This window comes from Haliotis rufescens, unplaced genomic scaffold, assembly GCF_023055435.1.
Source record: "Haliotis rufescens isolate VD_foot unplaced genomic scaffold, xgHalRufe1.0.p SCAF_1, whole genome shotgun sequence".
Lineage (NCBI taxonomy): Eukaryota > Metazoa > Mollusca > Gastropoda > Lepetellida > Haliotidae > Haliotis > Haliotis rufescens.
Genome location: NW_025963779.1, coordinates 62946431 through 62968015, shown reverse-complemented (window position 1 = coordinate 62968015; position 21585 = coordinate 62946431). Strand labels below are relative to the sequence as shown.

Sequence of the window (21585 nt, the reverse complement as noted above, 5' to 3'; positions counted from 1 at the left end):
ACTTGGGGATAACAAACTCTTCTAAACAGTGCAACACCCGAATTTCTTGATGACTGGAGATACAGTATGTTTTCTCTACACTGGTGCGCGTTACAGAAAGCGATTACAAATCCATTTGTGTTAAACATAAAGCAAATGTGAGTGTCATTTCTTAAAGTGTCTACCGTTTGTCAAGGTCAATTAAAGAAAAGACTTTCAAAAGTATACTACCCACGACGGGACTCGAACCCGCAATCCCCGGCTGTCACCACTGTCTGTGTGTAGGAGGCCGGTGCCTTATCCATTGGGCCACGTGGGCTTGGCGAATACAACCTGTTTACTACACTTGGGGATAACAAACTCTTCTTAACAGTGCAACACCCGAATTTCTTGATGACTGGAGATACAGTATGTTTTCTCTACACTGGTGCGCGTTAAAGAAAGCGATTACAAATCCATTTGTGTTAAATATTCAGCAAATGTGAATGTCATTTCTTAAAGTGTCTACCGTTTGTCAAGGTCAATTAAAGAAAAGACTTTCAAAAGTATACTACCCACGACGGGACTCGAACCCGCAATCCCCGGCTATCACCACTGTCTGTGTGTAGGAGGCCGGTGCCTTATCCATTGGGCCACGTGGGCTTGGCGAATACAACCTGTTTACTACACTTGGGGATAACAAACTCTTCTAAACAGTGCAACACCCGAATTTCTTGATGACTGGAGATACAGTATATTTTCTCTACACCGGTGTGCGTTAAAGAAAGCGATTACAAGTCCATTTATGTTAAATATTCAGCAAATGTGAGTGTCATTTCTTAAAGTGTCTACCCTTTGTCAAGGTCAGTTAAAGAAAAGACTTTCAAAAATATACTACCCACGACGGGACTCGAACCCGCAATCCCCGGCTATCACTACTGTCTGTGTGTAGGAGGCCGGTGCCTTATCCATTGGGCCACGTGGGCTTGGCTAATACAACCTGTTTACTACACTTGGGGATAACAAACTCTTCTAAACAGTGCAACACCCGAATTTCTTGATGACTGGAGATACAGTATGTTTTCTCTACACTGGTGCGCGTTAAAGAAAGCGATTACAAATCCATTTATGTTAAATATTCAGCAAATGTGAGTGTCATTTCTTAAAGTGTCTACCGTTTGTCAAGGTCAATTAAAGAAAAGACTTTCAAAAATATACTACCCACGACGGGACTCGAACCCGCAATCCCCGGCTATCACCACTGTTTTTGTTTAGGAGGCCGGTGCATTATCCATTGGGCCACGTGGGCTTGACAAATATAAGCTGTTTTCTACACTTGGGATAACAAACTCTTCTAAACAGTGAACCACCCGAATTTCTTGATGACTGGAGATACAGTATGTTTCTCTACACTGGTGCGCGTTACAGAAAGCGATTACAAATCCATTTGTGTTAAACATAAAGCAAATGTGAGTGTCATTTCTTAAAGTGTCTAACGTTTGTGAAGGTCAATTTAAGAAAAGACTTTCAAAAATGTACTACCCACGACGGGACTCGAACCCGCAATCCCCGGCTATCAGCACTGTTTTTATTTAGGAGGCGGGTGCCTTATCCATTGGGCCACGTGGGCTTGACAAATACAAGCTGTTTTCTACACTTGGGATAACACACTCTTCTAAACAGTGCAACACCCGAATTTCTTGATGACTGGAGATACAATATGTTTTCTCTACACTGGTGTGCGTTAAAGAAAGCGGTTACAAATCCATTTGTGTTAAATATTCAGCAAATGTGAGTGTCATTTCTTAAAGAGTCCACTTTTTGTGAAGGTCAATTTAAGAAAAGACTTTCAAAAATGTACTACCCACGACGGGACTCGAACCCGCAATCCCCGGCTATCAGCACTGTTTTTGTTTAGGAGGCCGGTGCCTTATCCATTGGGCCACGTGGGCTTGACAAATATAAGCTGTTTTTCTACACTTGGGATAACACACTCTTCTAAACAGTGAACCACCCGAATTTCTTGATGACTGGAGATACAGTATGTTTCTCTACACTGGTGCGCGTTACAGAAAGCGATTACAAATCCATTTGTGTTAAACATAAAGCAAATGTGAGTGTTATTTCTTAAAGTGTCTAACGTTTGTCAAGGTCAATTTAAGAAAAGACTTTCAAAAATGTACTACCCACGACGGGACTCGAACCCGCAATCCCCGGCTATCAACACTGTCTTTGTTTAGGAGGCCGTTGCATTATCCATTGGGCCACGTGGGCTTGACAAATACAAGCTGTTTTCTACACTTGGGATAACAAACTCTTCTAAACAGTGAAACACACGAATTTCTTGAAGACTGGAGATACAATATGTTTTCTCTACACTGGTGCGCGTTACAGAAAGCGATTACAAATCCATTTGTGTTAAATATAAAGCAAATGTGAGTGTCATTTCTTAAAGAGTCCACTTTTTGTGAAGGTCAATTTAAGAAAAGACTTTCAAAAATGTACTACCCACGACGGGACTCGAACCCGCAATCCCCGGCTATCAACACTGTCTTTGTTTAGGAGGCCGGTGCCTTATCCATTGGGCCACGTGGGCTTGACAAATACAAGCTGTTTTCTACACTTGGGATAACAAACTCTTCTAAACAGTGCAACACCCGAATTTCTTGATGACTGGAGATACAGTATGTTTTCTCTACACTGGTGCGCGTTACAGAAAGCGATTACAAATCCATTTGTGTTAAACATAAAGCAAATGTGAGTGTCATTTCTTAAAGTGTCTAACGTTTGTGAAGGTCAATTTAAGAAAAGACTTTCAAAAATGTACTACCCACGACGGGACTCGAACCCGCAATCCCCGGCTATCAGCACTGTTTTTGTTTAGGAGGCCGGTGCCTTATCCATTGGGCCACGTGGGCTTGACAAATATAAGCTGTTTTCTACACTTGGGATAACACACTCTTCTAAACAGTGAACCACCCGAATTTCTTGATGACTGGAGATACAGTATGTTTCTCTACACTGGTGCGCGTTACAGAAAGCGATTACAAATCCATTTGTGTTAAACATAAAGCAAATGTGAGTGTTATTTCTTAAAGTGTCTAACGTTTGTCAAGGTCAATTTAAGAAAAGACTTTCAAAAATGTACTACCCACGACGGGACTCGAACCCGCAATCCCCGGCTATCAGCACTGTTTTTGTTTAGGAGGCCGGTGCCTTATCCATTGGGCCACGTGGGCTTGACAAATACAAGCTGTTTTCTACACTTGGGATAACACACTCTTCTAAACAGTGCAACACCCGAATTTCTTGATGACTGGATATACAATATGTTTTCTCTACACTGGTGTGCGTTAAAGAAAGCGATTACAAATGCATTTGTGTTAAACATAAAGCAAATGTGAGTGTCATTTCTTAAAGTGTCTAACGTTTGTCAAGGTCAATTTAAGAAAAGACTTTCAAAAATGTACTACCCACGACGGGACTCGAACCCGCAATCCCCGGCTATCAACACTGTCTTTCTTTAGGAGGCCGGTGCCTTATCCATTGGGCCACGTGGGCTTGACAAATACAAGCAGTTTTCTACACTTGGGATAACACACTCTTCTAAACAGTGCAACACCCGAATTTCTTGATGACTGGAGATACAGTATGTTTCTCTACACTGGTGCGCGTTACAGAAAGCGATTACAAATGCATTTGTGTTAAACATAAAGCAAATGTGAGTGTCATTTTTTAAAGTGTCTAACGTTTGTCAAGGTCAATTTAAGAAAAGACTTTCAAAAATGTACTACCCACGACGGGACTCGAACCCGCAATCCCCGGCTATCACCACTGTTTTTGTTTAGGAGGCCGGTGCATTATCCATTGGGCCACGTGGGCTTGACAAATACAAGCTGTTTTCTACACTTGGGATAACACACTCTTCTAAACAGTGCAACACCCGAATTTCTTGATGACTGGAGATACAGTATGTTTCTCTACACTGGTGCGCGTTACAGAAAGCGATTACAAATCCATTTGTGTTAAATATTCAGGAAATGTGAGTGTCATTTCTTAAAGTGTCCACTTTTTGTGAAGGTCAATTTAAGAAAAGACTTTCAAAAATGTACTACCCACGACGGGACTCGAACCCGCAATCCCCGGCTATCAGCACTGTTTTTGTTTAGGAGGCCGGTGCCTTATCCATTGGGCCACGTGGGCTTGACAAATACAAGCTGTTTTCTACACTTGGGATAACAAACTCTTCTAAACAGTGAAACACCCGAATTTCTTGATGACTGGAGATACAATATGTTTTCTCTACACTGGTGCGCGTTACAGAAAGCGATTACAAATCCATTTCTGTTAAATATAAAGCAAATGTGAGTGTCATTTCTTAAAGTGTCCACTTTTTGTGAAGGTCAATTTAAGAAAAGACTTTCAAAAATGTACTACCCACGACGGGACTCGAACCCGCAATCCCCGGCTATCAGCACTGTTTTTGTTTAGGAGGCCGGTGCCTTATCCATTGGGCCACGTGGGCTTGACAAATACAAGCTGTTTTCTACACTTGGGATAACACACTCTTCTAAACAGTGCAACACCCGAATTTCTTGATGACTGGAGATACAGTATGTTTCTCTACACTGGTGCGCGTTACAGAAAGCGATTACAAATGCATTTGTGTTAAACATAAAGCAAATGTGAGTGTCATTTTTTAAAGTGTCTAACGTTTGTCAAGGTCAATTTAAGAAAAGACTTTCAAAAATGTACTACCCACGACGGGACTCGAACCCGCAATCCCCGGCTATCAGCACTGTTTTTGTTTAGGAGGCCGGTGCCTTATCCATTGGGCCACGTGGGCTTGACAAATACAAGCTGTTTTCTACACTTGGGATAACAAACTCTTCTAAACAGTGCAACACCCGAATTTCTTGATGACTGGAGATACAGTATGTTTCTCTACACTGGTGCGCGTTACAGAAAGCGATTACAAATCCATTTGTGTTAAATATAAAGCAAATGTGAGTGTCATTTCTTAAAGTGTCCACTTTTTGTGAAGGTCAATTTAAGAAAAGACTTTCAAAAATGTACTACCCACGACGGGACTCGAACCCGCAATCCCCGGCTATCAGCACTGTTTTTGTTTAGGAGGCCGGTGCCTTATCCATTGGGCCACGTGGGCTTGAGATTACAAGCTGTTTTCTACACTTGGGATAACACACTCTTCTAAACAGTGCAACACCCGAATTTCTTGATGACTGGAGATACAGTATGTTTCTCTACACTGGTGCGCGTTACAGAAAGCGATTACAAATCCATTTGTGTTAAACATAAAGCAAATGTGAATGTTATTTCTTAAAGAGTCCACTTTTTGTGAAGGTCAATTTAAGAAAAGACTTTCAAAATTGTACTACCCACGACGGGACTCGAACCCGCAATCCCCGGCTATCAGCACTGTTTTTGTTTAGGAGGCCGGTGCCTTATCCATTGGGCCACGTGGGCTTGACAAATATAAGCTGTTTTCTACACTTGGGATAACACACTCTTCTAAACAGTGAACCACCCGAATTTCTTGATGACTGGAGATACAGTATGTTTCTCTACACTGGTGCGCGTTACAGAAAGCGATTACAAATCCATTTGTGTTAAACATAAAGCAAATGTGAGTGTTATTTCTTAAAGTGTCTAACGTTTGTCAAGGTCAATTTAAGAAAAGACTTTCAAAAATGTACTACCCACGACGGGACTCGAACCCGCAATCCCCGGCTATCAGCACTGTTTTTGTTTAGGAGGCCGGTGCCTTATCCATTGGGCCACGTGGGCTTGACAAATACAAGCTGTTTTCTACACTTGGGATAACAAACTCTTCTAAACAGTGCAACACCCGAATTTCTTGATGACTGGAGATACAGTATGTTTCTCTACACTGGTGCGCGTTACAGAAAGCGATTACAAATCCATTTGTGTTAAATATAAAGCAAATGTGAGTGTCATTTCTTAAAGTGTCCACTTTTTGTGAAGGTCAATTTAAGAAAAGACTTTCAAAAATGTACTACCCACGACGGGACTCGAACCCGCAATCCCCGGCTATCAGCACTGTTTTTGTTTAGGAGGCCGGTGCCTTATCCATTGGGCCACGTGGGCTTGACAAATACAAGCTGTTTTCTACACTTGGGATAACACACTCTTCTAAACAGTGCAACACCCGAATTTCTTGATGACTGGAGATACAGTATGTTTCTCTACACTGGTGCGCGTTACAGAAAGCGATTACAAATCCATTTGTGTTAAACATAAAGCAAATGTGAATGTTATTTCTTAAAGAGTCCACTTTTTGTGAAGGTCAATTTAAGAAAAGACTTTCAAAATTGTACTACCCACGACGGGACTCGAACCCGCAATCCCCGGCTATCAGCACTGTTTTTGTTTAGGAGGCCGGTGCCTTATCCATTGGGCCACGTGGGCTTGACAAATACAAGCTGTTTTCTACACTTGGGATAACACACTCTTCTAAACAGTGCAACACCCGAATTTCTTGATGACTGGAGATACAGTATGTTTCTCTACACTGGTGCGCGTTACAGAAAGCGATTACAAATCCATTTGTGTTAAATATAAAGCAAATGTGAGTGTCATTTCTTAAAGTGTCCACTTTTTGTGAAGGTCAATTTAAGAAAAGACTTTCAAAAATGTACTACCCACGACGGGACTCGAACCCGCAATCCCCGGCTATCAGCACTGTTTTTATTTAGGAGGCCGGTGCCTTATCCATTGGGCCACGTGGGCTTGACAAATACAAGCTGTTTTCTACACTTGGGATAACACACTCTTCTAAACAGTGCAACACCCGAATTTCTTGATGACTGGAGATACAGTATGTTTCTCTACACTGGTGCGCGTTACAGAAAGCGATTACAAATCCATTTGTGTTAAACATAAAGCAAATGTGAATGTTATTTCTTAAAGAGTCCACTTTTTGTGAAGGTCAATTTAAGAAAAGACTTTCAAAATTGTACTACCCACGACGGGACTCGAACCCGCAATCCCCGGCTATCAGCACTGTTTTTGTTTAGGAGGCCGGTGCCTTATCCATTGGGCCACGTGGGCTTGACAAATACAAGCTGTTTTCTACACTTGGGATAACACACTCTTCTAAACAGTGCAACACCCGAATTTCTTGATGACTGGAGATACAGTATGTTTTCTCTACACTGGTGTGCGTTAAAGAAAGCGGTTACAAATCCACTTGTGTTAAATATTCAGGAAATGTGAGTGTCATTTCTTAAAGAGTCCACTTTTTGTAAAGGTCAATTTAAGAAAAGACTTTCAAAAATGTACTACCCACGACGGGACTCGAACCCGCAATCCCCGGCTATCAACACTGTCTTTGTTTAGGAGGCGGGTGCCTTATCCATTGGGCCACGTGGGCTTGGCAAATACAAGCTGTTTTCTACACTTGGGATAACAAACTCTTCTAAACAGTGCAACACCCGAATTTCTTGATGACTGGAGATACAATATGTTTTCTCTACACTGGTGCGCGTTACAGAAAGCGATTACAAATCCATTTGTGTTAAATATAAAGCAAATGTGAGTGTCATTTCTTAAAGAGTCCACTTTTTGTGAAGGTCAATTTAAGAAAAGACTTTCAAAAATGTACTACCCACGACGGGACTCGAACCCGCAATCCCCGGCTATCAGCACTGTTTTTGTTTAGGAGGCCGGTGCCTTATCCATTGGGCCACGTGGGCTTGACAAATACAAGCTGTTTTCTACACTTGGGATAACACACTCTTCTAAACAGTGCAACACCCGAATTTCTTGATGACTGGAGATACAGTATGTTTCTCTACACTGGTGCGCGTTACAGAAAGCGATTACAAATCCATTTGTGTTAAACATCAAGCAAATGTGAGTGTCATTTTTTAAAGTGTCTAACGTTTGTCAAGGTCAATTTAAGAAAAGACTTTCAAAAATGTACTACCCACGACGGGACTCGAACCCGCAATCCCCGGCTATCAGCACTGTTTTTGTTTAGGAGGCCGGTGCCTTATCCATTGGGCCACGTGGGCTTGACAAATACAAGCTGTTTTCTACACTTGGGATAACACACTCTTCTAAACAGTGCAACACCCGAATTTCTTGATGACTGGAGATACAGTATGTTTCTCTACACTGGTGCGCGTTACAGAAAGCGATTACAAATCCATTTGTGTTAAATATAAAGCAAATGTGAGTGTCATTTCTTAAAGTGTCCACTTTTTGTGAAGGTCAATTTAAGAAAAGACTTTCAAAAATGTACTACCCACGACGGGACTCGAACCCGCAATCCCCGGCTATCAGCACTGTTTTTGTTTAGGAGGCCGGTGCCTTATCCATTGGGCCACGTGGGCTTGACAAATACAAGCTGTTTTCTACACTTGGGATAACAAACTCTTCTAAACAGTGCAACACCCGAATTTCTTGATGACTGGAGATACAGTATGTTTCTCTACACTGGTGCGCGTTACAGAAAGCGATTACAAATCCATTTGTGTTAAATATAAAGCAAATGTGAGTGTCATTTCTTAAAGTGTCCACTTTTTGTGAAGGTCAATTTAAGAAAAGACTTTCAAAAATGTACTACCCACGACGGGACTCGAACCCGCAATCCCCGGCTATCAGCACTGTTTTTGTTTAGGAGGCCGGTGCCTTATCCATTGGGCCACGTGGGCTTGACAAATACAAGCTGTTTTCTACACTTGGGATAACACACTCTTCTAAACAGTGCAACACCCGAATTTCTTGATGACTGGAGATACAGTATGTTTCTCTACACTGGTGCGCGTTACAGAAAGCGATTACAAATCCATTTGTGTTAAACATAAAGCAAATGTGAGTGTCATTTTTTAAAGTGTCTAACGTTTGTCAAGGTCAATTTAAGAAAAGACTTTCAAAAATGTACTACCCACGACGGGACTCGAACCCGCAATCCCCGGCTATCAGCACTGTTTTTGTTTAGGAGGCCGGTGCCTTATCCATTGGGCCACGTGGGCTTGACAAATACAAGCTGTTTTCTACACTTGGGATAACAAACTCTTCTAAACAGTGCAACACCCGATTTCTTGATGACTGGAGATACAATATGTTTTCTCTACACTGGTGTGCGTTAAAGAAAGCGGTTACAAATCCACTTGTGTTAAATATTCAGGAAATGTGAGTGTCATTTCTTAAAGAGTCCACTTTTTGTAAAGGTCAATTTAAGAAAAGACTTTCAAAAATGTACTACCCACGACGGGACTCGAACCCGCAATCCCCGGCTATCAAGACTGTCTTTGTTTAGGAGGCGGGTGCCTTATCCATTGGGCCACGTGGGCTTGGCAAATACAAGCTGTTTTCTACACTTGGGATAACAAACTCTTCTAAACAGTGCAACACCCGAATTTCTTGATGACTGGAGATACAATATGTTTTCTCTACACTGGTGCGCGTTACAGAAAGCGATTACAAATCCATTTGTGTTAAATATAAAGCAAATGTGAGTGTCATTTCTTAAAGAGTCCACTTTTTGTGAAGGTCAATTTAAGAAAAGACTTTCAAAAATGTACTACCCACGACGGGACTCGAACCCGCAATCCCCGGCTATCAGCACTGTTTTTGTTTAGGAGGCCGGTGCCTTATCCATTGGGCCACGTGGGCTTGACAAATACAAGCTGTTTTCTACACTTGGGATAACACACTCTTCTAAACAGTGCAACACCCGAATTTCTTGATGACTGGAGATACAGTATGTTTCTCTACACTGGTGCGCGTTACAGAAAGCGATTACAAATCCATTTGTGTTAAATATAAAGCAAATGTGAGTGTCATTTCTTAAAGTGTCCACTTTTTGTGAAGGTCAATTTAAGAAAAGACTTTCAAAAATGTACTACCCACGACGGGACTCGAACCCGCAATCCCCGGCTATCAGCACTGTTTTTGTTTAGGAGGCCGGTGCCTTATCCATTGGGCCACGTGGGCTTGACAAATACAAGCTGTTTTCTACACTTGGGATAACAAACTCTTCTAAACAGTGGAACACCCGAATTTCTTGATGACTGGAGATACAGTATGTTTCTCTACACTGGTGCGCGTTACAGAAAGCGATTACAAATCCATTTGTGTTAAATATAAAGCAAATGTGAGTGTCATTTCTTAAAGTGTCCACTTTTTGTGAAGGTCAATTTAAGAAAAGACTTTCAAAAATGTACTACCCACGACGGGACTCGAACCCGCAATCCCCGGCTATCAAGACTGTCTTTGTTTAGGAGGCCGGTGCCTTATCCATTGGGCCACGTGGGCTTGACAAATACAAGCTGTTTTCTACACTTGGGATAACAAACTCTTCTAAACAGTGCAACACCCGATTTCTTGATGACTGGAGATACAATATGTTTTCTCTACACTGGTGTGCGTTAAAGAAAGCGGTTACAAATCCACTTGTGTTAAATATTCAGGAAATGTGAGTGTCATTTCTTAAAGAGTCCACTTTTTGTAAAGGTCAGTTTAAGAAAAGACTTTCAAAAATGTACTACCCACGACGGGACTCGAACCCGCAATCCCCGGCTATCAAGACTGTCTTTGTTTAGGAGGCCGGTGCCTTATCCATTGGGCCACGTGGGCTTGACAAATACAAGCTGTTTTCTACACTTGGGATAACAAACTCTTCTAAACAGTGCAACACCCGAATTTCTTGATGACTGGAGATACAGTATGTTTCTCTACACTGGTGCGCGTTACAGAAAGCGATTACAAATCCATTTGTGTTAAATATAAAGCAAATGTGAGTGTCATTTCTTAAAGTGTCCACTTTTTGTGAAGGTCAATTTAAGAAAAGACTTTCAAAAATGTACTACCCACGACGGGACTCGAACCCGCAATCCCCGGCTATCAGCACTGTTTTTGTTTAGGAGGCCGGTGCCTTATCCATTGGGCCACGTGGGCTTGACAAATACAAGCTGTTTTCTACACTTGGGATAACACACTCTTCTAAACAGTGCAACACCCGAATTTCTTGATGACTGGAGATACAGTATGTTTCTCTACACTGGTGCGCGTTACAGAAAGCGATTACAAATCCATTTGTGTTAAACATAAAGCAAATGTGAGTGTTATTTCTTAAAGAGTCCACTTTTTGTGAAGGTCAATTTAAGAAAAGACTTTCAAAAATGTACTACCCACGACGGGACTCGAACCCGCAATCCCCGGCTATCAGCACTGTTTTTGTTTAGGAGGCCGGTGCCTTATCCATTGGGCCACGTGGGCTTGACAAACACAAGCTGTTTTCTACACTTGGGATAACACACTCTTCTAAACAGTGCAACACCCGAATTTCTTGATGACTGGAGATACAGTATGTTTCTCTACACTGGTGCGCGTTACAGAAAGCGATTACAAATCCATTTGTGTTAAACATAAAGCAAATGTGAGTGTCATTTTTTAAAGTGTCTAACGTTTGTCAAGGTCAATTTAAGAAAAGACTTTCAAAAATGTACTACCCACGACGGGACTCGAACCCGCAATCCCCGGCTATCAGCACTGTTTTTGTTTAGGAGGCCGGTGCCTTATCCATTGGGCCACGTGGGCTTGACAAATACAAGCTGTTTTCTACACTTGGGATAACAAACTCTTCTAAACAGTGCAACACCCGATTTCTTGATGACTGGAGATACAATATGTTTTCTCTACACTGGTGCGCGTTACAGAAAGCGATTACAAATCCATTTGTGTTAAATATAAAGCAAATGTGAGTGTCATTTCTTAAAGAGTCCACTTTTTGTGAAGGTCAATTTAAGAAAAGACTTTCAAAAATGTACTACCCACGACGGGACTCGAACCCGCAATCCCCGGCTATCAGCACTGTTTTTGTTTAGGAGGCCGGTGCCTTATCCATTGGGCCACGTGGGCTTGACAAATACAAGCTGTTTTCTACACTTGGGATAACACACTCTTCTAAACAGTGCAACACCCGAATTTCTTGATGACTGGAGATACAGTATGTTTCTCTACACTGGTGCGCGTTACAGAAAGCGATTACAAATCCATTTGTGTTAAATATAAAGCAAATGTGAGTGTCATTTCTTAAAGTGTCCACTTTTTGTGAAGGTCAATTTAAGAAAAGACTTTCAAAAATGTACTACCCACGACGGGACTCGAACCCGCAATCCCCGGCTATCAGCACTGTTTTTGTTTAGGAGGCCGGTGCCTTATCCATTGGGCCACGTGGGCTTGACAAATACAAGCTGTTTTCTACACTTGGGATAACAAACTCTTCTAAACAGTGGAACACCCGATTTCTTGATGACTGGAGATACAATATGTTTTCTCTACACTGGTGTGCGTTAAAGAAAGCGGTTACAAATCCACTTGTGTTAAATATTCAGGAAATGTGAGTGTCATTTCTTAAAGAATCCACTTTTTGTAAAGGTCAGTTTAAGAAAAGACTTTCAAAAATGTACTACCCACGACGGGACTCGAACCCGCAATCCCCGGCTATCAAGACTGTCTTTGTTTAGGAGGCCGGTGCCTTATCCATTGGGCCACGTGGGCTTGACAAATACAAGCTGTTTTCTACACTTGGGATAACAAACTCTTCTAAACAGTGCAACACCCGAATTTCTTGATGACTGGAGATACAGTATGTTTCTCTACACTGGTGCGCGTTACAGAAAGCGATTACAAATCCATTTGTGTTAAATATAAAGCAAATGTGAGTGTCATTTCTTAAAGTGTCCACTTTTTGTGAAGGTCAATTTAAGAAAAGACTTTCAAAAATGTACTACCCACGACGGGACTCGAACCCGCAATCCCCGGCTATCAGCACTGTTTTTGTTTAGGAGGCCGGTGCCTTATCCATTGGGCCACGTGGGCTTGACAAATACAAGCTGTTTTCTACACTTGGGATAACACACTCTTCTAAACAGTGCAACACCCGAATTTCTTGATGACTGGAGATACAGTATGTTTCTCTACACTGGTGCGCGTTACAGAAAGCGATTACAAATCCATTTGTGTTAAACATAAAGCAAATGTGAGTGTTATTTCTTAAAGAGTCCACTTTTTGTGAAGGTCAATTTAAGAAAAGACTTTCAAAAATGTACTACCCACGACGGGACTCGAACCCGCAATCCCCGGCTATCAGCACTGTTTTTGTTTAGGAGGGCGGTGCCTTATCCATTGGGCCACGTGGGCTTGACAAACACAAGCTGTTTTCTACACTTGGGATAACACACTCTTCTAAACAGTGCAACACCCGAATTTCTTGATGACTGGAGATACAGTATGTTTCTCTACACTGGTGCGCGTTACAGAAAGCGATTACAAATCCATTTGTGTTAAACATAAAGCAAATGTGAGTGTCATTTTTTAAAGTGTCTAACGTTTGTCAAGGTCAATTTAAGAAAAGACTTTCAAAAATGTACTACCCACGACGGGACTCGAACCCGCAATCCCCGGCTATCAGCACTGTTTTTGTTTAGGAGGCCGGTGCCTTATCCATTGGGCCACGTGGGCTTGACAAATACAAGCTGTTTTCTACACTTGGGATAACAAACTCTTCTAAACAGTGCAACACCCGATTTCTTGATGACTGGAGATACAATATGTTTTCTCTACACTGGTGTGCGTTAAAGAAAGCGGTTACAAATCCACTTGTGTTAAATATTCAGGAAATGTGAGTGTCATTTCTTAAAGAGTCCACTTTTTGTAAAGGTCAATTTAAGAAAAGACTTTCAAAAATGTACTACCCACGACGGGACTCGAACCCGCAATCCCCGGCTATCAACACTGTCTTTGTTTAGGAGGCGGGTGCCTTATCCATTGGGCCACGTGGGCTTGACAAATACAAGCTGTTTTCTACACTTGGGATAACAAACTCTTCTAAACAGTGCAACACCCGAATTTCTTGATGACTGGAGATACAGTATGTTTCTCTACACTGGTGCGCGTTACAGAAAGCGATTACAAATCCATTTGTGTTAAATATAAAGCAAATGTGAGTGTCATTTCTTAAAGTGTCCACTTTTTGTGAAGGTCAATTTAAGAAAAGACTTTCAAAAATGTACTACCCACGACGGGACTCGAACCCGCAATCCCCGGCTATCAGCACTGTTTTTGTTTAGGAGGCCGGTGCCTTATCCATTGGGCCACGTGGGCTTGACAAATACAAGCTGTTTTCTACACTTGGGATAACACACTCTTCTAAACAGTGCAACACCCGAATTTCTTGATGACTGGAGATACAGTATGTTTCTCTACACTGGTGCGCGTTACAGAAAGCGATTACAAATCCATTTGTGTTAAACATAAAGCAAATGTGAGTGTTATTTCTTAAAGAGTCCACTTTTTGTGAAGGTCAATTTAAGAAAAGACTTTCAAAAATGTACTACCCACGACGGGACTCGAACCCGCAATCCCCGGCTATCAGCACTGTTTTTGTTTAGGAGGGCGGTGCCTTATCCATTGGGCCACGTGGGCTTGACAAACACAAGCTGTTTTCTACACTTGGGATAACACACTCTTCTAAACAGTGCAACACCCGAATTTCTTGATGACTGGAGATACAGTATGTTTCTCTACACTGGTGCGCGTTACAGAAAGCGATTACAAATCCATTTGTGTTAAACATAAAGCAAATGTGAGTGTCATTTTTTAAAGTGTCTAACGTTTGTCAAGGTCAATTTAAGAAAAGACTTTCAAAAATGTACTACCCACGACGGGACTCGAACCCGCAATCCCCGGCTATCAGCACCGTTTTTCTTTAGGAGGCCGGTGCCTTATCCATTGGGCCACGTGGGCTTGACAAATACAAGCTGTTTTCTACACTTGGGATAACAAACTCTTCTAAACAGTGCAACACCCGATTTCTTGATGACTGGAGATACAATATGTTTTCTCTACACTGGTGTGCGTTAAAGAAAGCGGTTACAAATCCACTTGTGTTAAATATTCAGGAAATGTGAGTGTCATTTCTTAAAGAGTCCACTTTTTGTAAAGGTCAATTTAAGAAAAGACTTTCAAAAATGTACTACCCACGACGGGACTCGAACCCGCAATCCCCGGCTATCAACACTGTCTTTGTTTAGGAGGCGGGTGCCTTATCCATTGGGCCACGTGGGCTTGACAAATACAAGCTGTTTTCTACACTTGGGATAACAAACTCTTCTAAACAGTGAAACACACGAATTTCTTGATGACTGGAGATACAATATGTTTTCTCTACACTGGTGCGCGTTACAGAAAGCGATTACAAATCCATTTGTGTTAAATATAAAGCAAATGTGAGTGTTATTTCTTAAAGTGTCTAACGTTTGTCAAGGTCAATTAAGAAAAGACTTTCAAAAATGTACTACCCACGACGGGACTCGAACCCGCAATCCCCGGCTATCAACACTGTCTTTGTTTAGGAGGCCGGTGCCTTATCCATTGGGCCACGTGGGCTTGGCAAATACATCCTGTTTTCTACACTTGGGATAACAAACTCTTCTAAACAGTGCAACACCCGAATTTCTTGATGACTGGATATACAATATGTTTTCTCTACACTGGTGTGCGTTAAAGAAAGCGATTACAAATCCATTTGTGTTAAATATTCAGGAAATGTGAGTGTCATTTCTTAAAGTGTCTAACGTTTGTGAAGGTCAATTTAAGAAAAGACTTTCAAAAATGTACTACCCACGACGGGACTCGAACCTGAAATCCCCGGCTATAACCACTTTCTTTCCACTTTATACAAAAGATACAATTTGTATATATGGTATATCCAAAAATATACAATTTTGTATATATGGGATATCCAAAAATATACAATTTTGTATATATGGATAGATTTTACCACTGCTTCACTCAGTTTGTTCTTACTGGATTCTCACAGTATGTGGTTGATATTAAAAATATTACTAATAATACCTGACAGTATTATTGCATGCGACGATTATACTTTAAAACAATGTTCATTATGACAACTATATTTGGAGTGTTATGAAATAATTGACATTTATTCATGTTAACAGCATGTTACATAATAAAGAAATAGAAGATTTGAGCAGACTTTTGTGACAGTTAGATATGAAATACGTTCGCCTACTGTTTACAAATACGATAATCTGTTTATACAAGTAGTTCAGAGCAACTTTAAACAATGACGGTAAAATATACTTATCATAAATAGCGGCAAATATGAATATATGCCATTTAATATATATGTTTCTGTTTTGTCATGGTGTGGTGATTCTAAATCTAAAATATTGCTTGATATTGTTTGACAAACAGTTGTATGCCCTGTCCATCTTACTTACTTACTTACTTACTTACTTACTTACTTACTTACTTACTTTGGAGATTTAACGTGCGCTTTCCGACAGATGCGTATTTCGTACACGGGCCCGGCCAGGCCATTTAATGTGTTTCCGAAAGGGGCAAAAATGGTGTGTGCAAGCCAAGAGGGGGCTTTAGGGGTTGCTTATATAGAATTTAGGAATTTTGAGATTTGGAATAGATGCCGATGGGGTTGGGGAGGAGAACTAAGGGAGCTGGGTATGGTGGGTGTTTGTTTGTTTATGTGATTTTGATTTGGTAGATTATTGTGTTTTTAGATGCGTTTTATTAGTTCCGTTTTGATTAAGAATACGCCTAAGGCCTTGAAGTTTTCTAGTTTATTTTGTGGGTTTAGTATTGCTTCTAGAGTGAGAGCCTTGTTTAGATTGAGGGTGGTTTGTAATGCGGTTCGATGTGTTAGGTAGTGTGTGCAGTGGATGAGTGCGTGTTCTGGGGTTTCTAGTTGTTTGCAGTGTGGGCAGTTACCTGTAGTGGTTTTTTTTCATTTTTTTAGGTGGTTATTTAGGTTGGTGTGTCCTGTTTGGAGTTTAGTGATTACTCTGTCGATTTGTTTTTATGGATGGAGAATTTTTGGTTTGGTTAGTGGTTTGCTGAGTACTTTTTTGATTTGGCTATTTGAGTTTAGATATAGGTTATGCCATTTTTTTGTGATTTTTTGCTTGTTAACACTTTTAATTTCTGATTTTGAGATGGGTAAGTTTAAGCTTATTTCTTGGATTTTGAGGGATAGTGTAGCTGCTTTATCTGCGTTTTCATAACCGTATATTCCTACGTGGGCGGGTATCCACAAGGTTATTTGTTTGCCTGCCTTAGTTAGGTCATTGGAGCTTTTAAGTATTTGATTTATTAATTTAGGTCGGTTTTTGGTATTTTTGTTTTGGAGGGCTTGCACTCCACTTAGGGAGTCGGTTAGTATTAAGATTTATTTGGTGGTTTTTGGATTCTTGATTATGGAGGGCTGAGGCCATGCCCATTAGTTCTGCCGTGAATATTGATTGGTTGTTTCGGAGTCGGAAGGATTATGTGGTTTTAGTTGGTTGTGTGGTATGGACTCCGAAACCTGTGTGTTTGGAGGTCGGATCTGAAGATCCGTCCGTGTAAATGTGACACCAAGTTGGCCAATTTTCGTGTATGTATGCTAGTGTGGTGGTTTTAGCTATGTTTGGGTCGGTTTGGTTATTTATTTGCCTAGCTAGTGTTGTGTCTATTTTGGGTATTTTAAGTTTAGGGGTGAAGACATTTGATTGTTTGCAGTTTTGTTTAAGATTTTTAATTTGGTGTTCATTTAGGTAGTTTGTTATTCTTTAGGATATTGGGGTAAGTAAGGGGTGTTTACGAGCTAGAGCTTGGTTTTTGGGGCTGATGTTTTGGTTTATTAAGTTTTGGATGAGAGGGTTTGATTGGGACGCGCCCCAGAAATTTAAGCTTAGCTGTTCCCTGCGTAGACTTAGTGGCATTTCTCCTGTTAAGGCGTGAAGTGTAGGAGGTGCTATGTTGGGTGCGTGTAATTAGTTTGAAAGCCTGATATTGTATCGAGTCAATTATTTAGATAGAGAGTTGTTAGGCGACGTTTCGGTGTAGGTTCTAACACCGTTATCAAGCAAATGATGTACAAACTAGGTATGAGCATGATATATATACATAACAATAGATAGATGTTTATATAACAGATAAGGTTGATGTACACTGATTGATAGGTAGTTATGATAAGACAAGTTTATACAAGAGATAGGGTTGCCACTCAAAGAAGCTGCATTTAGTTGTTAGGTTTTGGATGTGAGCATCCCAAGTGAGATGTTCATCGAAAATAAGTCCTAAGAATTTGGATTGTTTTTGAAATTTGATTGTTTGGTTGTTTAGCTGGGTTTAGCTCTCAAAGGCAACAAGGTGCAGGCTATATAATGCAGGCATGGCCCGTTATGTATCATTCAATCTTAAGTAATCTTTCTCACCTTCTTATATAAGGCATAATGATGGATAATCTATTGTGATGCAGTGTGGAATGTTAATTTTTTGTGACTAGGGCTAATCCCAAACTTCCAGATACTAGTATTAATTGACATGTCTCACGCACCAACAACTCACAAGGGATCAATCCTTGTTTAAACGCGAAGAGATACAGTATACTGCAGGTTAACCAGACTAATTAACTAATTGGTGGTTAAATGACATTTGTTTATTTAGTGACTGATATAATCCTGTTCATGTCTAATTAGAAAGAGTAAATCTTCAGAAAGGGTAAGCATGCGCAACACTATCGGTATTGAATAGTGTTGTCTTAATACACTTATCAAGCTATAATACTGACACTTTGCTTAAGGGTTATACCAACACACATTCATGAGTTCCAAAGTGGGAGAGGCCAGCCGCAATTGCTGAGGCAGAAGACAACCTCTTAAACACTTAAAGAAACAACAACAACGAAGGGTTATCGGAATAAACTTGAATTTGATGTTCCTCCTTGCATGAGCATATTCATGGATATGCATTATGAATTTGAAATGCAGTTGTAAATAACAGTTAATACGGAAGTACAAGGAAGCATTGAAGAAGGCTCAGTTAATGTTCTCCGAGGAAAGGAACTTTAACAGAGACGGCATCAAGATTTATACCGTACGGCCAAAGAACTTTTAGTTGAGGGAACTTCAAATGGCGAAGAGGCTCGCTAATGAGACCAACGCAAATAAGCTGGACAGTGCAGCAGTCTTCCCTAGGGCAAGACATGTCTGTTGACCACCGTAAAAAAACATTCTCTGACATGAAGAAGGATCTGTCAAGGGTCAACACAGAGTATGGAATGCTGTAGACATAAGGTGTGGGTGTGGGGCTTTATGTAGCGTATTTGAAAGAATTATGTATGTATGATTGTTCTGATTTCAAGAACTAAATTACCAGTTTTAGTAACGTAATGTAATATATGTTGGTGGGTGACTGAATGTGTATATTTGCGTAAGTGTGTCTTGATTTCTTGATGACTGGAGATACAGTATGTTTTCTCTACACTGGTGCGCGTTAAAGAAAGCGATTACAAATCTATTTATGTTAAATATAAAGGAAATGTGAGTGTCATTTCTTAAAGTGTCTACCCTTTGTCAAGGTCAATTAAAAAAAAGACTTTCAAAAATGTACTACGCACGACGTGACTCGAACCCGCAATCCCCGGCTATCAACACTGTCTTTGTTGAGGAGGCCGGTGCCTTATCCATTGGGCCACGTGGGCTTGACAAATACAAGCTGTTTTCTACACTTGGGATAACAAACTCTTCTAAACAGTGCAACACCCGAATTTCTTGATGACTGGAGATACAGTATGTTTCTCTACACTGGTGCGCGTTACAGAAAGCGATTACAAATCCATTTGTGTTAAACATTCAGCAAATGTGAGTGTTATTTCTTAAAGTGTCTAACGTTTGTCAAGGTCAATTAAGAAAAGACTTTCAAAAATGTACTACCCACGACGGGACTCGAACCCGCGATCACCGGCTATCAACACTGTCTTTGTTTAGGAGGCCGGTGCCTTATCCATTGGGCCACGTGGGCTTGGCAAATATAACTTGTTTTCTACACTTGGGATAACAAACTCTTCTAAACAGTGAAACACCCGAATTTCTTGATGACTGGAGATACAGTATGATTTCTCTACACTGGTGCGCGTTAAAGAAAGCGATTACAAATCTATTAATGTTAAATATAAAGGAAATGTGAGTGTCATTTCTTAAAGTGTCTACCCTTTGTCAAGGTCAATTAAAAAAAAGACTTTCAAAAATGTACTACGCACGACGTGACTCGAACCCGCAATCCCCGGCTATCAACACTGTCTTTGTTTAGGAGGCCGGTGCCTTATCCATTGGGCCACGTGGGCTTGACAAATACAAGCTGTTTTCTACACTTGGGATAACAAACTCTTCTAAACAGTGAAACACCCGAATTTCTTGATGACTGGAGATACAGTATGTTTTCTCTACACTGGTGCGCGTTAAAGAAAGCGATTACAAATCTATTAATGTTAAATATAAAGGAAATGTGAGTGTCATTCCTTAAAGTGTCTAACGTTTGTCAAGGTCAATTTAAGAAAAGACTTTCAAAAATGTACTACCCACGACGGGACTCGAACCCGCAATCCCCGGCTATCAACATTGTCTTTGTTTAGGAGGCCAGTGACTTATCCATTGGGCCACGTGGGCTTGGTAACTGTTTTCTGGATGACTGGAGATAAAGTTTGTTTTCTCTACACTGGTGCGCGTTAAAGAAAGCGATTACAAATCAATTTGTGTTATCTAAAGCAAATGTGAGTGTTATTTCTTAAAGTGTCTACCCTTTGTCAAGGTCAATTAAAAAAAAGACTTTCAAAAATGTACTGCGCACGACGTGACTCGAACCCGCAATCCCCGGCTATCAACACTGTCTTTGTTTAGGAGGCCGGTGCCTTATCCATTGGGCCACGAGGACTTGGCAAATACAAGCTGTTTTCTCCACTTGGGATAACAAACTCTTCTAAACAGTGAAACACCCGAATTTCTTGATAACTGGAGATACAGTATGTTTTCTCTACACTGGTGCGCGTTACAGAAAGCGATTACAAATCCATTTGTGTTATCTAAAGCAAATGTGAGTGTCATTTCTTAAAGTGTCCACTTTTTGTGAAGGTCAATTTAAGAAAAGACTTTCAAAAATGTACTACCCACGACGGGACTCGAACCCGCATTCCCCGGCTATCAACACTGTCTTTGTTTATTAGGCCGATGCCTTATCCATTTGGTCACGTGGGGTTGACAAATACAAGCTGTTTTCTACGCTTTGGATAACAAATTCTTCTAAACAGTGCAACACCCGAATTTCTTGATTACTGGAGATACGGTATGTTTTCTCTACACTGGTGCGCGTTACAGAAAGCGATTACAAATCCATTTGTGTTAAATATAAAGCAAATGTGAATGTCATTTCTTAAAGTGTCTACCGTTTGTCAAGTTCAATTAAAGAAAAGACAATATCAACATACGTCTGACTCTTAATGTCTTAAGGCAAAGATTTGGACGTTTCGTCTCATTGCTGCATGAATATTATCCCAGACGTATTGATGATAATCAAATTCATCAACACCTGTATCGTGTTCACAGTGTTTCATATGTATGTCAAGTTCACACACGAGAGGAACATGATCTAAAGTAGCAATATCGGATACACTCAAGTGTTTTATGCGTTGAAATAATGAAATAAATGAAATAACTGCGGCATGGTATCTCAGTAGGCTCGCGCTATAAATCGGCATCAGTCCGGACGAGTGGAAGC

General features: G+C 40.8%; 39 non-coding genes across 39 annotated transcripts; all 39 read right to left on the bottom strand.

Moving 5' to 3' along the window:
- Positions 1-207: 207 nt before the first annotated feature.
- Trnar-ccu lies at positions 208-298 on the bottom strand. Its single transcript is given in 2 exon segments — positions 208-243; positions 262-298. It is a non-coding gene; the product is annotated as a tRNA-Arg (tRNA).
- A 232-nt stretch (positions 299-530) lies between these two features.
- Trnar-ccu lies at positions 531-621 on the bottom strand. The gene is given in 2 exon segments: positions 531-566; positions 585-621. It is a non-coding gene; the product is annotated as a tRNA-Arg (tRNA).
- Positions 622-853: 232 nt separating this feature from the next.
- Trnar-ccu lies at positions 854-944 on the bottom strand. The gene is given in 2 exon segments: positions 854-889; positions 908-944. It is a non-coding gene; the product is annotated as a tRNA-Arg (tRNA).
- An 875-nt stretch (positions 945-1819) lies between these two features.
- Positions 1820-1910, bottom strand: Trnar-ccu. Its single transcript is given in 2 exon segments — positions 1820-1855; positions 1874-1910. It is a non-coding gene; the product is annotated as a tRNA-Arg (tRNA).
- Positions 1911-2463: 553 nt separating this feature from the next.
- On the bottom strand, positions 2464-2554 carry Trnar-ccu. The gene is given in 2 exon segments: positions 2464-2499; positions 2518-2554. It is a non-coding gene; the product is annotated as a tRNA-Arg (tRNA).
- Positions 2555-2785: 231 nt separating this feature from the next.
- Positions 2786-2876, bottom strand: Trnar-ccu. Its single transcript is given in 2 exon segments — positions 2786-2821; positions 2840-2876. It is a non-coding gene; the product is annotated as a tRNA-Arg (tRNA).
- A 230-nt stretch (positions 2877-3106) lies between these two features.
- Trnar-ccu lies at positions 3107-3197 on the bottom strand. The gene is given in 2 exon segments: positions 3107-3142; positions 3161-3197. It is a non-coding gene; the product is annotated as a tRNA-Arg (tRNA).
- Positions 3198-3428: 231 nt separating this feature from the next.
- Positions 3429-3519, bottom strand: Trnar-ccu. The gene is given in 2 exon segments: positions 3429-3464; positions 3483-3519. It is a non-coding gene; the product is annotated as a tRNA-Arg (tRNA).
- Positions 3520-4070: 551 nt separating this feature from the next.
- Trnar-ccu lies at positions 4071-4161 on the bottom strand. Its single transcript is given in 2 exon segments — positions 4071-4106; positions 4125-4161. It is a non-coding gene; the product is annotated as a tRNA-Arg (tRNA).
- A 231-nt stretch (positions 4162-4392) lies between these two features.
- Positions 4393-4483, bottom strand: Trnar-ccu. The gene is given in 2 exon segments: positions 4393-4428; positions 4447-4483. It is a non-coding gene; the product is annotated as a tRNA-Arg (tRNA).
- Positions 4484-4713: 230 nt separating this feature from the next.
- Positions 4714-4804, bottom strand: Trnar-ccu. Its single transcript is given in 2 exon segments — positions 4714-4749; positions 4768-4804. It is a non-coding gene; the product is annotated as a tRNA-Arg (tRNA).
- A 230-nt stretch (positions 4805-5034) lies between these two features.
- On the bottom strand, positions 5035-5125 carry Trnar-ccu. Its single transcript is given in 2 exon segments — positions 5035-5070; positions 5089-5125. It is a non-coding gene; the product is annotated as a tRNA-Arg (tRNA).
- Positions 5126-5354: 229 nt separating this feature from the next.
- Trnar-ccu lies at positions 5355-5445 on the bottom strand. Its single transcript is given in 2 exon segments — positions 5355-5390; positions 5409-5445. It is a non-coding gene; the product is annotated as a tRNA-Arg (tRNA).
- A 230-nt stretch (positions 5446-5675) lies between these two features.
- Trnar-ccu lies at positions 5676-5766 on the bottom strand. Its single transcript is given in 2 exon segments — positions 5676-5711; positions 5730-5766. It is a non-coding gene; the product is annotated as a tRNA-Arg (tRNA).
- A 230-nt stretch (positions 5767-5996) lies between these two features.
- Positions 5997-6087, bottom strand: Trnar-ccu. Its single transcript is given in 2 exon segments — positions 5997-6032; positions 6051-6087. It is a non-coding gene; the product is annotated as a tRNA-Arg (tRNA).
- A 230-nt stretch (positions 6088-6317) lies between these two features.
- Trnar-ccu lies at positions 6318-6408 on the bottom strand. The gene is given in 2 exon segments: positions 6318-6353; positions 6372-6408. It is a non-coding gene; the product is annotated as a tRNA-Arg (tRNA).
- A 230-nt stretch (positions 6409-6638) lies between these two features.
- Positions 6639-6729, bottom strand: Trnar-ccu. Its single transcript is given in 2 exon segments — positions 6639-6674; positions 6693-6729. It is a non-coding gene; the product is annotated as a tRNA-Arg (tRNA).
- A 230-nt stretch (positions 6730-6959) lies between these two features.
- On the bottom strand, positions 6960-7050 carry Trnar-ccu. Its single transcript is given in 2 exon segments — positions 6960-6995; positions 7014-7050. It is a non-coding gene; the product is annotated as a tRNA-Arg (tRNA).
- Positions 7051-7603: 553 nt separating this feature from the next.
- Trnar-ccu lies at positions 7604-7694 on the bottom strand. The gene is given in 2 exon segments: positions 7604-7639; positions 7658-7694. It is a non-coding gene; the product is annotated as a tRNA-Arg (tRNA).
- Positions 7695-7924: 230 nt separating this feature from the next.
- On the bottom strand, positions 7925-8015 carry Trnar-ccu. The gene is given in 2 exon segments: positions 7925-7960; positions 7979-8015. It is a non-coding gene; the product is annotated as a tRNA-Arg (tRNA).
- Positions 8016-8245: 230 nt separating this feature from the next.
- On the bottom strand, positions 8246-8336 carry Trnar-ccu. Its single transcript is given in 2 exon segments — positions 8246-8281; positions 8300-8336. It is a non-coding gene; the product is annotated as a tRNA-Arg (tRNA).
- Positions 8337-8566: 230 nt separating this feature from the next.
- Trnar-ccu lies at positions 8567-8657 on the bottom strand. Its single transcript is given in 2 exon segments — positions 8567-8602; positions 8621-8657. It is a non-coding gene; the product is annotated as a tRNA-Arg (tRNA).
- Positions 8658-8887: 230 nt separating this feature from the next.
- On the bottom strand, positions 8888-8978 carry Trnar-ccu. Its single transcript is given in 2 exon segments — positions 8888-8923; positions 8942-8978. It is a non-coding gene; the product is annotated as a tRNA-Arg (tRNA).
- Positions 8979-9530: 552 nt separating this feature from the next.
- Trnar-ccu lies at positions 9531-9621 on the bottom strand. Its single transcript is given in 2 exon segments — positions 9531-9566; positions 9585-9621. It is a non-coding gene; the product is annotated as a tRNA-Arg (tRNA).
- A 230-nt stretch (positions 9622-9851) lies between these two features.
- Positions 9852-9942, bottom strand: Trnar-ccu. The gene is given in 2 exon segments: positions 9852-9887; positions 9906-9942. It is a non-coding gene; the product is annotated as a tRNA-Arg (tRNA).
- A 230-nt stretch (positions 9943-10172) lies between these two features.
- Positions 10173-10263, bottom strand: Trnar-ccu. The gene is given in 2 exon segments: positions 10173-10208; positions 10227-10263. It is a non-coding gene; the product is annotated as a tRNA-Arg (tRNA).
- A 230-nt stretch (positions 10264-10493) lies between these two features.
- Positions 10494-10584, bottom strand: Trnar-ccu. The gene is given in 2 exon segments: positions 10494-10529; positions 10548-10584. It is a non-coding gene; the product is annotated as a tRNA-Arg (tRNA).
- A 230-nt stretch (positions 10585-10814) lies between these two features.
- On the bottom strand, positions 10815-10905 carry Trnar-ccu. The gene is given in 2 exon segments: positions 10815-10850; positions 10869-10905. It is a non-coding gene; the product is annotated as a tRNA-Arg (tRNA).
- A 230-nt stretch (positions 10906-11135) lies between these two features.
- Trnar-ccu lies at positions 11136-11226 on the bottom strand. The gene is given in 2 exon segments: positions 11136-11171; positions 11190-11226. It is a non-coding gene; the product is annotated as a tRNA-Arg (tRNA).
- Positions 11227-11456: 230 nt separating this feature from the next.
- On the bottom strand, positions 11457-11547 carry Trnar-ccu. The gene is given in 2 exon segments: positions 11457-11492; positions 11511-11547. It is a non-coding gene; the product is annotated as a tRNA-Arg (tRNA).
- Positions 11548-11777: 230 nt separating this feature from the next.
- On the bottom strand, positions 11778-11868 carry Trnar-ccu. The gene is given in 2 exon segments: positions 11778-11813; positions 11832-11868. It is a non-coding gene; the product is annotated as a tRNA-Arg (tRNA).
- A 230-nt stretch (positions 11869-12098) lies between these two features.
- On the bottom strand, positions 12099-12189 carry Trnar-ccu. The gene is given in 2 exon segments: positions 12099-12134; positions 12153-12189. It is a non-coding gene; the product is annotated as a tRNA-Arg (tRNA).
- Positions 12190-12419: 230 nt separating this feature from the next.
- Positions 12420-12510, bottom strand: Trnar-ccu. Its single transcript is given in 2 exon segments — positions 12420-12455; positions 12474-12510. It is a non-coding gene; the product is annotated as a tRNA-Arg (tRNA).
- A 230-nt stretch (positions 12511-12740) lies between these two features.
- Trnar-ccu lies at positions 12741-12831 on the bottom strand. The gene is given in 2 exon segments: positions 12741-12776; positions 12795-12831. It is a non-coding gene; the product is annotated as a tRNA-Arg (tRNA).
- Positions 12832-13382: 551 nt separating this feature from the next.
- On the bottom strand, positions 13383-13473 carry Trnar-ccu. Its single transcript is given in 2 exon segments — positions 13383-13418; positions 13437-13473. It is a non-coding gene; the product is annotated as a tRNA-Arg (tRNA).
- A 551-nt stretch (positions 13474-14024) lies between these two features.
- On the bottom strand, positions 14025-14115 carry Trnar-ccu. The gene is given in 2 exon segments: positions 14025-14060; positions 14079-14115. It is a non-coding gene; the product is annotated as a tRNA-Arg (tRNA).
- Positions 14116-14666: 551 nt separating this feature from the next.
- Positions 14667-14757, bottom strand: Trnar-ccu. Its single transcript is given in 2 exon segments — positions 14667-14702; positions 14721-14757. It is a non-coding gene; the product is annotated as a tRNA-Arg (tRNA).
- Positions 14758-15308: 551 nt separating this feature from the next.
- On the bottom strand, positions 15309-15399 carry Trnar-ccu. The gene is given in 2 exon segments: positions 15309-15344; positions 15363-15399. It is a non-coding gene; the product is annotated as a tRNA-Arg (tRNA).
- Positions 15400-19745: 4346 nt separating this feature from the next.
- Trnar-ccu lies at positions 19746-19836 on the bottom strand. The gene is given in 2 exon segments: positions 19746-19781; positions 19800-19836. It is a non-coding gene; the product is annotated as a tRNA-Arg (tRNA).
- Between the last annotated feature and the right edge of the window lie 1749 nt (positions 19837-21585).